Source organism: Bison bison, unplaced genomic scaffold (assembly GCF_000754665.1).
Source record: "Bison bison bison isolate TAMUID 2011002044 unplaced genomic scaffold, Bison_UMD1.0 scf7180017864042, whole genome shotgun sequence".
NCBI classification, from domain to species: Eukaryota; Metazoa; Chordata; class Mammalia; order Artiodactyla; family Bovidae; genus Bison; species Bison bison.
Window position 1 is genome coordinate 3,709,179 of NW_011494614.1, and position 12,824 is coordinate 3,722,002.

A 12,824-nucleotide genomic window follows, 5' to 3' on the forward strand; every position below is an offset into this window, starting at 1 on the left:
GAACTGACTCATTGGAAAAGACCCTGATGCTAGGAAAGATTGAAGGTGGGAGGAGAAGGGGACGACAGAGGATGAGATGGTTGCATGGCATTACCGACTCAATGGACATGAGTTTGAGTAAATTCCAGTAGCTGGTGATGGACAGGGAGGCCTGGTGTGCTGAAGTCCATGGGGTTGCAAAGAATCAGACACAAATGAGCAGCTGAACTGAACTGAAGATATTTTTGCCATTTTTCTTTTTTTTAATCTCAATAAGTGATACCTCCTTGTTGCAATATTTATGACTTAAGACTTTTTCATGCCCATCTTTGGTTTCAGGTGTATCCCTTGGTGATATGATTGTGATACTAAATAGGAAATTGATGCTATTGCTTCTGCCACCATCTTCCCAAATGTGTGGGGACTTCTCTTTCATGTGTTGCAGTGGAAACACTGTAGATCAGAAAGAGGGACGGAGAAGGTTCATGTTTGAAAATGACATAAAGGGTGGCATTGGAGACAACTATAGTGAAATGTGTTGAATATTCATTGTTGCCATTGGACAGTATCTCAGAACCTTGAATGGTGGATATGTTATTACACGGAGAAACTCAGGATGGTTTAACTGCAAGGCTTCATCCAATGCTTTCCTAAGTATTAATTGCATATACTAATGTTCCCTTATCATAGGTAAATGTAAAACTGATTCACAAAAAAATATTTTTCAAGATTTCAAAGGACATAAAAATCTGTGAAGTATAATATTTTTTTACTTCTTAAATGCCCTTTTTTCTAATTCTGCCTCCCAATATTATCTACTATCAATGGAGCTTTGTATACATCATTTTTGGGTATATTGATAAATTAATAAGCAAGTAGTTTTTTCGGGGCCCATATATTAACCACAGATTTTCTGTGTAATAAATGTATTTATATAAATATTTGAATAATTGTTTTAAATATGCTCAACTAATTTGTTGAAATAATTTCAATGAATTGAAACTGCTAGGACTATGTGTTCTTGGTCACTCATTTGTGTTCAACTCTTTGCAACCCCATAGACTATAGCCCACCAGGCCCCTCTGTCCATGGGTATTCTCCAGGCAAGAATACTGGAGTGGGTTGCCATGCCCTCCTTCAGAGGATCTTCCTGACCTAGGGATCGAACTCACATGTCTTATGTCTCCTGCATCGGCAGACAAGTTATTTATCACTAGCACCATCTAGGAGGATATCTAAAATTTATATTTTGAGTCAAAACTGCAGATTTATCCCTAACTGAAGAGACAGTCCTCATCAGTTTTGTCTTCCAGTGTTTGAAAGCTGTTTTCTAAAACTGTACAAACATTAGGTTTTTGATCTTTGACAATGTGATGACAAAGATGTTGCTTTCCTTCAGTTATTGTTCAGCTCAGTCATCTTTATATATGCTTAATCCTGGCTAGTGATTTTTTAAATTTCATATTTATCTGTGTTCTTCCTCTGGAATATTAGTGTTTTGTTATTGATTTCTAAGAGCTCATTCATGACTAAGGATCTTTACCTCTTAACCATTTGTCATGCACTGCAAATAAAATACCATTTTTTGTTGTTGTTGTACAGAAGTTCTGTATTGAAATATAATCATGCTCTATTTCTTTAATGTCATCTTACGTCAAGGCCAAGCCCAATGTTAGTGCTAAATAGAGTTTGCACTTCTGTTTCCTCCCATATTATTTAGCTCATATTTTTCACACCATTTATCCCACTCCAGTGTTTTTGCCTGGAAAATCCCAGGGACGGGGGAGCCTGGTGGGCTGCCGTCTCTGGGGTCACACAGAGTTGGACATGACTGAAGCGACTTAGCAGCAGCAGCAGTATATATCCTAGTATAATGTGCCATGGCAATATTGTTCTCAAATGGGAAAGCCTTTGCATCTGTGGATTTGAAATCATAAATTATGAAATTTTTGTCATCAAAACATAGCTTTGAGCAGTTCGGTAGTTGGGGGTATTTTGATTGTCTCTTATTTTTACCATTTAGATCATGAGTTACACTCTGATGCCATCCAGAGCCCATGTTGAAAGTGAGAGTGTTAGTCACTCAGTTGTATCCAACTCATGGTGACCCCATGGACTGTAGCCCACCACACTCCTCTGTCCATGAAATTCTCCAGGTAAGAATACTGGAGTGGGTTGCCATTCCCTTCTCCTGGGGATCTTTCCTGTCAGGGACCAAACCCAGGTCTCCTGCATTGCAGGCAGATTCTGTACTGTTTGAGTCACCAGGGAGCCCAGAGCCCATGTTAACTAGTAAAAACAGAAGATATTTGAGAGTCAACTCTTAAATCAGAATAAAATCATTTTTCAGATTGTTTAAAACAGTATTATGGATGTGCCTACCATTTGTGACTGCTAGGCTCACGTCAGTGCAAAATGATGCTATATTAAAAACATGTTGTTTAAAATGATTTAACTTGCTAACATGTCATAGAACCTCATCAAGCTCATAAGAATTATATAGCTCAAAATTTAACCTAGTAATTTTCTGATCTGAAATCTTCCATCTTTTTTAATGTTTCTCAAAAAGATAGAAAAGCTGGAAAAAATTTCATTTGGGTGGGATGTCAGGAAGTAAGATTCAATCAAAGACTCTTGAGAATGTTCAAGATAAAACTGAAGATTAAACTGTTCCAAAAGCTATTTTGAGTAAAAGATAAACCTTTATTTTAGCATTGGTAATGGGTAGTTTAAACTGCCTTAAATGATAACAAAACAAGAGGAAAACACTTTATACAAGTCTAGAAGGCCATACTTAAAACTCATTAAAATTTGCTTACAGAATCTTCATAGATTTTTCAAGCTTTAACAAAATGACAAGGCACTTCTCGAATAGGCCAGATGACTGAAAAGGTTATTGAGATAGACCTATCTCATACCTTACAACATAACACTCATGATATATATTATTTTATTCTTTTAGAAAGTCAAGACATACAAAATGATTGGCAGGAGTTTTTTATCAGAAGAAAATCTCATAGAATGAGAAATGAATGCTTCTTTCTACACTCAGGCTCTCTGGCTACATAAAAGTATCCATGGAAACCCTTACCTGTTGAAATTCTAATATGCATACACAAGGTTATTTTCTTTTACATTTTACTGCAACAAAAATGTGAATAGAATGGGAAGCATCAAACTATTAGAAAACTCTGAAGCGTTATATAATAGTTCTAGACAAAAAGCCCATTATATTTTAATAGTTTCTACTTGGCACAAGACCAAATGACTTTTCAGAATATGTTCATCGATAGATAAAATAAGGATAATTAGATGTCCCATCATACTTATGGAAACAAATTCACAATTTTATTTTTGTTTCAGAACCAGAATTGATGCACATTCAATTTAAATAAAATTTCACCATTTGCCAGTCAGATAAAAAGTGTGTTTAAAATAAGGAGATCATTCCTAAAGCCTCATAAAGGGTACATTGCACTTGGGTAAAGTAGGGAAATTGAAGAAAAGGAGCTAGAGAGAATTGATGCCTCCAGTGGAGCAATGGCTATGGTATTTAGGCAAAGAACTTCTGTAATTGGCAATTTCATACAATGAAGAAACTGTGGGAATAAGTGAAATTCACCCAAATGAGAACAAGCAAAGACTAAATATTCAGGACTTGCTCTAGCAAAGGAGTTCATTACAGTCACTTGTGTCTTAGTAGAGACTCAAAGACAGGCACAATGGGAAAGGTTTAGAGTGAAGAAAATGGAAGGTTTTTTTTGGATGCTGATGGTGGGGGAAAGCTGGAGGTGGGCTAACAAGAAGTAGGACATCTTACACAATGGGTTAGGGATACATATTAGGCTTTCTCCCACTGCTGCTGCTGCTGCTAAGTTGCTTCAGTCGTGTCCGACTCTGTGCGACCCATAGACGGCAGCCCACCAGGCTTCCCGTCCCTGGGATTCTCCAGGCAAGAACACGGGAGTGGGTTGCCATTTCCTTCTCCAATGCATGAAAGTGAAAAGTGAAAGTGAAGTCGCTCAGTCGTGTCCGACTCTAGCGACCCCATGGACTGCAGCCTACCAGGCTCCTCCGTCCATGGGATTTTCTAGGCAAAAGTACTGGAGTGGGGTGCCATTGCCTTCTCCGAGGCTTTCTCCAGGGGGTTCTAATTTCTAAGCGGGCACAGAGTTATTAATAAAGTCCCGATCATCTGGGGCCAACTGCTACAGAAAATGTGGTTTAGCTTCCTGGACTAGTTGCGGCAGGTTGTGGGTCAGAGTTCTGTTTTTACATATCTTCTGGCTATTGTCTGTTTGTATATTTAGCCTATTGAAACCAAAGGCTGGTCAGTAATTTCACTAACTAGCTAAAAAAACCAGAGTCCCAAGGCAGCCATATAAAGAGTAGTGAGCTGAGGATAGGAAAATGAGTAAAAATAAGAAGAGAAAGGCACACAGAAAGAAGAGAAAACTAAAAAAATGGAAAGAAGGGTAAATTGCAGTTTGGGAATAGGTAGAGATAGGAAAAAGAAAAAAATAAAACAAACAGGTTAAGTCTTTTTTGCGCCTCTCTTCTGAAAGGAGGCACTTATTGTGTAATGATGGATTTAGTAGGTCCATGCATTTTAAATGAATCAAGATTGGGGATATCAGATACATAGGATAGGCAATGTAATGAAATATGAAAACCTTTTGATATTTTAGTAAACATGTTTTAACAGTGAACCAGTGTTTGTGTACCAGGGCTATTTTTCAAAACTAGATTAAGTTATATATTTTTCAAGTCAGCCTTAGAGATCAAAATGTCTTTTTATCAAGGGCATATGGGCAAGGGAACAGGCACATCTACCATGGAGTGTTCAGGAGTCCTTTACTGTTTTATGCCTCAGACCTTCTGCCCAAACTTCCCACAGCTCGCTCTGGTCCTGCCGATCTACATCATTCTCTGTTCCTGAGCCCATCTGTGCTATGTTGGCAGCTGAAAGTTCACCTACTCTCTCTCTGTCTAATGTATGTTTTTTTTTAAAACCCCCAAACAAAGAATACATTTATTAATTTCACTTTTGCACATGAAAAGTTACCGTATTACAGGTGATTCTGGAGTGGGGGAAACTGAACATACCTGTGAGGGGCCTCAGGTCTAGGGCCAGAGTCTGGAATGAATGCCAGGGTGGCTCCAACAGCTACTAGCAGAGAGAAAGGCGGTAGCACGTTACACCTACTCAGTTCTGTTCTCTACACAGAGAAGCAGAAAACAATTATTTTCATTATCTACATATTTTTCATTTTGAAAGCATTCTTTAATTTTTCAGGATATTTTTTAAGGGAAATCTGGTTCTGCTTTATAAATGTCACATGAGTCATATGGACAGTAGAACAATGGAGGAAATTAGCAATAAGATATGCTATTTGGTTAATCATTCACAATTGATTTTTTTCCCCTTAATTTACCACATACTGGTAATTAGTAATGTTGCCTTTACATACCTCATAAAATCTGGGCCCTAAATTTCAGGGTAGTTCATGGCTCAAGGGGCATTTCATTTGTGTCCTTTCTATTTATGTGTATCAAAGACTTTAAACACACAGGCTCAGCCTTGTCATACATTTTATACAAATCCTGACTGGGCCTGTGAGTGTAGATATCTACTTATTTTATTTAGTAGATATAGTGGAATCGGCTTGGTTCACAGAGCATCTGAAATAGTTGCCTTCATACATATTCACCAGTCATCTATTTTCCTTCCAAACCTTACTGTATGACAGTTTTCTGTTATGATTTCTTGATTGTCATATGAGCTAACCCCCAACACAATTTCAAGTAATGGTTCTGCTCACCTTTGTCATGTGCCTTATTATGAGAGATGAAGGAAAACTCTGTTCTTCAAATATCTAGCTACTGGATCATATCATGATTAAACAGATCTCCCTGAAGCCACAATTCAGGTCCATAAGAGATGGCGACTGACCTGCATCTCTCAACAGCAAGCCTCAATTAAATGTGCAAGTGATTTCCAACCAGTCATGAATGTGACTTCACAGCTTCCCTTATACACGGGATGAACGTAGACCTCCCTTTGGATTATCTATTGATCCTGGTCCTGTTTATTCTTTGCTCATTACCATTACCCCATTAGCCTACTGTACAGAATTATCATAGTATTTGTGTTTATGGGAATGACAAGGATATGTCCAAGGGAATGAGTCGAATGGCCATGTACTCTGTACACACTCTAGAGACAAGATTCATGACCCAAGAGTTCAGATCTTGGCTTAGACAGTGGCTAGCTATATAATTTTGGAGAAGGCAAAGGCAACCCACTCCAGCACTCTTGCCTGGAAAGTCCCATGGACGGAGGAGCCTGGTGGGCTGCAGTCCATGGGGTCGTGAAGAGTTGGACATGACTGAGTGACTTCCCTTTCACTTTTCACCTTCATGCATTGGAGAAGGAAATGGTAACCCACTCCAGTGTTCTTGCCTGGAGAGTCCCAGGGACGGTGGAGCCTGGTGGGCTGCCGTCTATGGGGTCGCACAGAGTCGGACACGACTGAAGCGACTTAGCAGCAGCAGCTATATAATTTAAGAGGAGTGATAGTTTGGATCTCTTTCTTCAGCTATAAAACATAAATTGCAATTCTTCTATCTTAATGGTATTATAAGGATTTAACGCTGGACTCAGTGGTAAGGAATCAGCCTGCCATCACAGGTGATACAGGTTCGATCCCTGGGTCAGAAAGGTCCCCTGGAGAGGGGAATGACAATGAACTCCAGTCTTCTTGCCTGGGAAATCCCATGGACAGAGGAGCCTGGCAGGCCAGAATTCATGGGGTTGCAAAAAAGTCAGACTTAATGACCAAACGAGATAATAAATATAATGTAAGGTAAAGGTTCACAGAGCATCTGAAATAGTTGCCTTCATACATATTCACCAGTCATCTATCTTCCTTCCAAACCTTACTGTATGACAGTTTTCTGTTATCATTTCTTGATTGTCATATGAGCTAACCCCCAACACAATTTCAAGTAATGGCTCTGCTCACCTTTGTCACATGCCTTATAATAATTATACATTATGTATAATGTATATAAGATATCAAGTACAACTTAAGTAATGAGTACTGTTGGTACTTTATCCCCTTTGGTAGGAAAGAAGACCTCCTGAAATTTATTTTTAGTACCCTATACACATTCTGTTTAAGATTCTATAGCTGGATACCTATTGATACATTATACATGTAGAGTTGATTTTTGTTATTCATTGTTAGTGTCTATAAAGCCCCTGTGAATACTGAACTGGCAAATAATGAATGGTTGCTCTTGGGGGAAATGCAGAGTTAGATTCCTATAAGCCTCTAGTCACAACATTTTCATTAATTGACCAAAACACAACCTATTGTTATGAGTATTTTTGTTTAAAGACACCTCGTTTACTGTATATTGCTGGTTCATTAACATTGAACTCACAGCTATAGCACTATAACTCACTCTTAGAGAAACATCTAATACACACATTTTCTCTGTAAGGCACATCACACTTAGGAACACTGGATAGCACTTCAGCTCTAGGCTTGGTGGCCATTTTAAACAATGAAATCACCGACAAAAGGCAAAAAAATAAATAAATAAAAAGCAAAAATATAACATGAAATAGACTGCAAAAGGGCACATTTAAAGTATGAGAGCCAAAAAAAAGAGAGCAGAGTGGTTTTATTTGACATCTGCTGAGCTGTTCAAGTTTTTTGCCACCCTGCACTCATCCACAAATGACTGCAGAAGCACCATCTTGGGATATTGATTTGGGAGTCAATAAATAAATTTTAGTGAATAGGCAAATTCACAAGTGTGGGCTCCACAACTGATGAGGATCTAATATATTTACAAAAATATATGTACATGTTGTATGACAGGCAAGTTTTCCTTTTGCTACTAAAAATACATGAATATTGTTGTCAACCAAAGGTGTTTATACCAAATATTGAATTTATACTGAACTTCTATGATGGTGTGCTTCTTATGCCATTTCCCTGGCTGGACTCTGATTTTCAGTTGAGCTATGAGTGTGCACTCAACGAAGTTGCACAGGACACTATGCTCAGAAAGTCCCACACTGGTTTTAATCACTGTCACCATCTTTAGATCCTGAGAATTTTTGAACAAAGGGCTTCACATCTGCATTTTCCACTGGGTCCTGCACATTATCTAGCCAGCCCTGACTAAGATAACCAGTGAGGATCATTTTTAATTTTCTGATTTCTAGTAGAGCTGTGGCAACCCATAAATGCCACAGCATCAGGAAAAGAGGACTCTAGGATCCAGAGACGATGAGAGACAATTCACAGATATGAGGAAACTAGGAAAAGGAATTCTTTAAATCTGATATGAATTGCTCAGCTAATTCTCATGAAAGTGAAAGTGTTAGTTGCTTAGTCTGCCTGACTCTTTGTGGCCCCGTGGACTGTAGCCTGCCTGGCTCCCTTGTCCATGGATTTCTCCAGGCAAGAATTCTGGAGTGGACTGCCATGCCCTTCTCCAGGGGATCTTCCCGACCCGACCCAACCCGGGTATCAAACCCGGGTCTCCTACATTGCAGGCAAATTCTTACCATCTGAGCCACCAGAGGTTAATTCCCATACTTAATATGTATAGAACTGACCAGAGTGAGCACAGCAAATGCTTTGAGAATTTACAGTATGGACCACCCTCCAGGTTCCAGATTGGCCCCTAGTGATGCACAGAAGTCAACCAGAACAGCACTGTGGACTCTGAAGACTAAAATGATACTGAAAGCACAGCCCACAAAAAGCAGGTCAAGACTCACAGCTTCAACATAACCACACTAATTGCTTGCTAAGACAAAACAATTCAGTATTCTCCAGAAGATTTAATAGGACTCAGAGTCTCATAACACAATAGTCAAAATAATGAAGATACAGGAGAAAATGCAACAACCTTCAAGGGAATACACTTGTATGTGAATGACATCATTTGACTCAAACCACACATAATTAAATCTTTTAGGACTTTAATACCATAAAACTTAAATCATTCTGTAACAAATATTTATTAAATGCCCAATCCACCAAAAAATACATATTATATTCAGATTTATCATAATTTCCCCAGATTTTATGCTTTTTAATTTGTTACTCTTTGAAGATCGATACAACTTTCTGAAGCTTCTGCTTTTGCCTAATTGAGAAATTCTGAAATGCTAAGCTTGTTAAGTTTGCCAACATTCAGATATAGAAGTCTATTAAAAAAATATTTAGAAGGATACTGTACAAAAAGGAAGACCTTGGTCCTTAGACTGATCAAGTCTGTTGACTGGTTGTATCTTTCAGAGAAAAATTCCATGAATTATACTGTGTGCCCCTGAAATCAATGGATTTACCTTACTACTTTAAAACTATATTCCTTCCTGGTTTCTTTTCCTACTCCTTAAATTATACCCAAACAGGTACATATGAATTAATGATTGTTGCACTCTATTAGTAAACTAGAAGCCTCTAGATCCAAATACAGACTAGCTTTATCCTCTATGCTTCTTTCATTGGTGTTCTTTTCCAATATGGCAGGGGATAATGTCCTTGGAGAAGGAAATGGCAACCCACTCCAGTATTCTTGCCTGGAGAATCCCATGGATGGAGGAGTCTGGTGGGCTACAGTCCATGGGGTTGCGAAGAGTCAGACACAACTGAGCGAGCGACTTAATGTCCCTGGATCCATTTTTTTTTTGTAATCAACATCACTACTTTTTCCATTTTCTAATGACAAGTCTATTTCATCTTCTCTTATTTGTTTCTTTTTTACTTCTTTCCTTAGCTCTCTTTTTTCTTTTTTCTATTTGGGATAAGTGGTTCAACTTTTGTACCCTTTTTATTATAGGCAACAAAATCATAAATTTCCTTTTAGAGCTTGAAACAGATTTATTCATTTAATAAATACTGAACACCTAGTATGTGCCAGACACTATTGGCAGGCTTGTGTGCGTCAGGTATGAAACAAAAATCCTCATTCTCATGAAGTTTACAATATTGGACTCTGTGGGGTTTTTAAAGCTATTTTTATTGTTGGTCTCATAATGGCACCCCACTCCAGTACTCTTGCTAGAAAGTCCCATGGACGGAGGAGCCTGGTGGGCTGCAGTCCATGGAGTCGATAAGAGTCGGACATGACTGAGCGACTTCACTTTCACTTTTCACTTTCACTTTTCACTATCATGCATTGGAGAAGGAAATGGCAACCCACTCCAGTGTTCTTGACTGGAGAATCCCAGGGACGGCAGAGCCTGGTGGGCTGCTGTCTATGGGGTCGCACAGAGTCGGACATGATGGAAGTGACTTAGCAGCATGATGGCAAGGAGAAATTTTATTTATTTAATTCACAGACTCTGTTTTTCCAGATGTCTGAGGTTGCAAAATGACACTAACTTGATAGAAAAGAAGATATCACGTACTAAAGACTTTTTTTAAATTAATAACAAAATGTAATCTATAGCAGCATAAAAATTCTGGATTTCTTAAAAGATTTTTTGAACTCAGATGTTCTTATAAGTAAATAATTGTTTAAACCTCTTATCTTTTTCACATAAATGAGGAGAACACACAGGGAGCAATCTCATTTACCATCACAAAGAATAAAATACCTAGGAATAAACCTACCTAAGATGGCAAAACACCTATATGCTGAAAACTATAAGATGTTGATGAATTAAGTTGTATTGAATACAATACAAACAAATGGAGAGATATCACATTCTTGGATTGGAAGACTCAGTATTTTTTAAATGGCCACACTACCCAAGGCAATCACAGATTTAATCCAATACCTATCAAATTACCATAGCATTTTCACAGAACTAAAACAATGTCAAGATTTGTGTGAAAGCACAAAACACCCTGAATAGACAAAAGAAAGAAGAACAGAACTGGAGAAATCAAGCTAACTTCAGACTATAGTACACAGCTACAGTAATCATCACAGCATGATACTGGCACCCAAACAGACACAGAGATCAATGGAACAGGACAGAAAGCCCAGAAATAAACCCAGGCTCTTACCATCAACTAATCTATGACAAAGGAGGCAAGAAGATACAATGAAGAAAAGACAGTCCCTTCAGTAAGTGGTGATGGGAAAACTGAAAAGCTACATATAAAAGAATGGAATTAGAGATTCTCTAATACTATAACAGAATTTTGCCAAGAGAATGCACTGGTCACAGCAAACGCCCTCTTCAACAGCAGAAGAGAAGACTCTACACATGGACATCACCAGATGGTCAATACCAAAATCAGACTGATTAAATTCTTTGCAACCAGAAATAGAGAAGCTCTACACAGGTAGCAAAAACAATACTCGGAGCTGACTGTGGCTCGAATCATGAACTCCTTATTGAACAAATTTAGACTTAAATTAAAGAAAGTAGGGAAAACCACTAGACCATCCAGGTACGACCTAAATCAAATCCCTTATGATTATGCAGTGGACATGACAAATAGATTCAAGAGATTAGATCTGATAGAGTGTCTGAAGAACTACGGATGGAGGTTTGTGACAGTGTACAGGAGGCAGGGATCAAGATCATTCCCAAGAAAAAGAAATGCAAAAAGGCAAAATGGTTGTCTGAGGAGGCCTTATAAATAGTTGAGAAAAGAAGAGAAGCAAAAGGCAAAGGAGAAAAGGAAAGATATACCCATTTGAATGCAGAGTTCCAAAGAATAGCAAGGAGAGATAACAAAACCTTCTTCAGTGACCAATGCAAAGAAATAGAGGAAAACAACAAAATGGGAAAGATTAGAGATTTCTTCACGATTATAAGAGATATCAAGGGAACATTTCATGCAAAGATGGGCATGATAAAGGAAAGAAATGGTATGGACCAAACAGAAGCAGAAGATACTAAGAAGAGGTAGCAAGAATACACAGAAGAAATCTACAAAAAAGATCATGACCCAGATAACCATGATAGTGTGATCACTCGCCCAGAGCCAGATATCCTGGAATGTGAAGTGAAGTGCGCCTTAGGAAGCATCATTACAAACAAAACTAGTGGAGGTGATGGAATTCCAGTTGAGCTATTTCAAATCCTAAATGATGATGCTATGAAAGAGCTGCACTCAATATGCCAGCAAATTTAGAAAACTTAGCAGTGGCCACAGGACTGGAAAAGGTCAGTTTTCATTCCAATCCCAAAGAAAAGCAATGCCAAAGAATATTCAAACTACCACACAATTGCACTCATCTCACATGCTAGCAAAGTAATGCTCAAAATTCTCCAGCCAGGCTTCAACAATACGTGAACTGTGAACTTCTAGATGTTCAAGCTGGATTTAGAAAAGACAGAGGAACCAGAGATCAAGTTGCCAACATCCACTGGATCATCAAAAAAGCAAGAGAGTTCCAGAAAGACATCTACTTCTGCTTTACTGACTATGCCAAAGCCTTTGACTGTGTGGATCATATCAAACTGTGGAAAATTCTTCAAGAGATGGGAATACCATACCACCTGGCCTGCCTCCTGAGAAATCTGTATGTAGGTCATCAAGCAACAGTTAGAACTGGACATGGAACAATGGACAGGTTCAAAATCAGAAAAGGAGTACATCAAGGCTGTATATTATCATCCTGCTTATTTAACTTATATACAGAGTACATCATGAGAAATGCTGGGCTGGAAGAAGCACAAGCTGGAATCAAGATTGCTGGGTAAAATATCAGTAACCTCAGATATGCAGATGACACCACCCTTACGACAGAAAGTGAAGAAGAACTAAAAAGCCTCTTGATGAAAGTGAAAGAGGAGAGTGAAAAAGTTGGCTTAAAGCGCAACATTCAGAAAACGAAGATCATGGCATCTG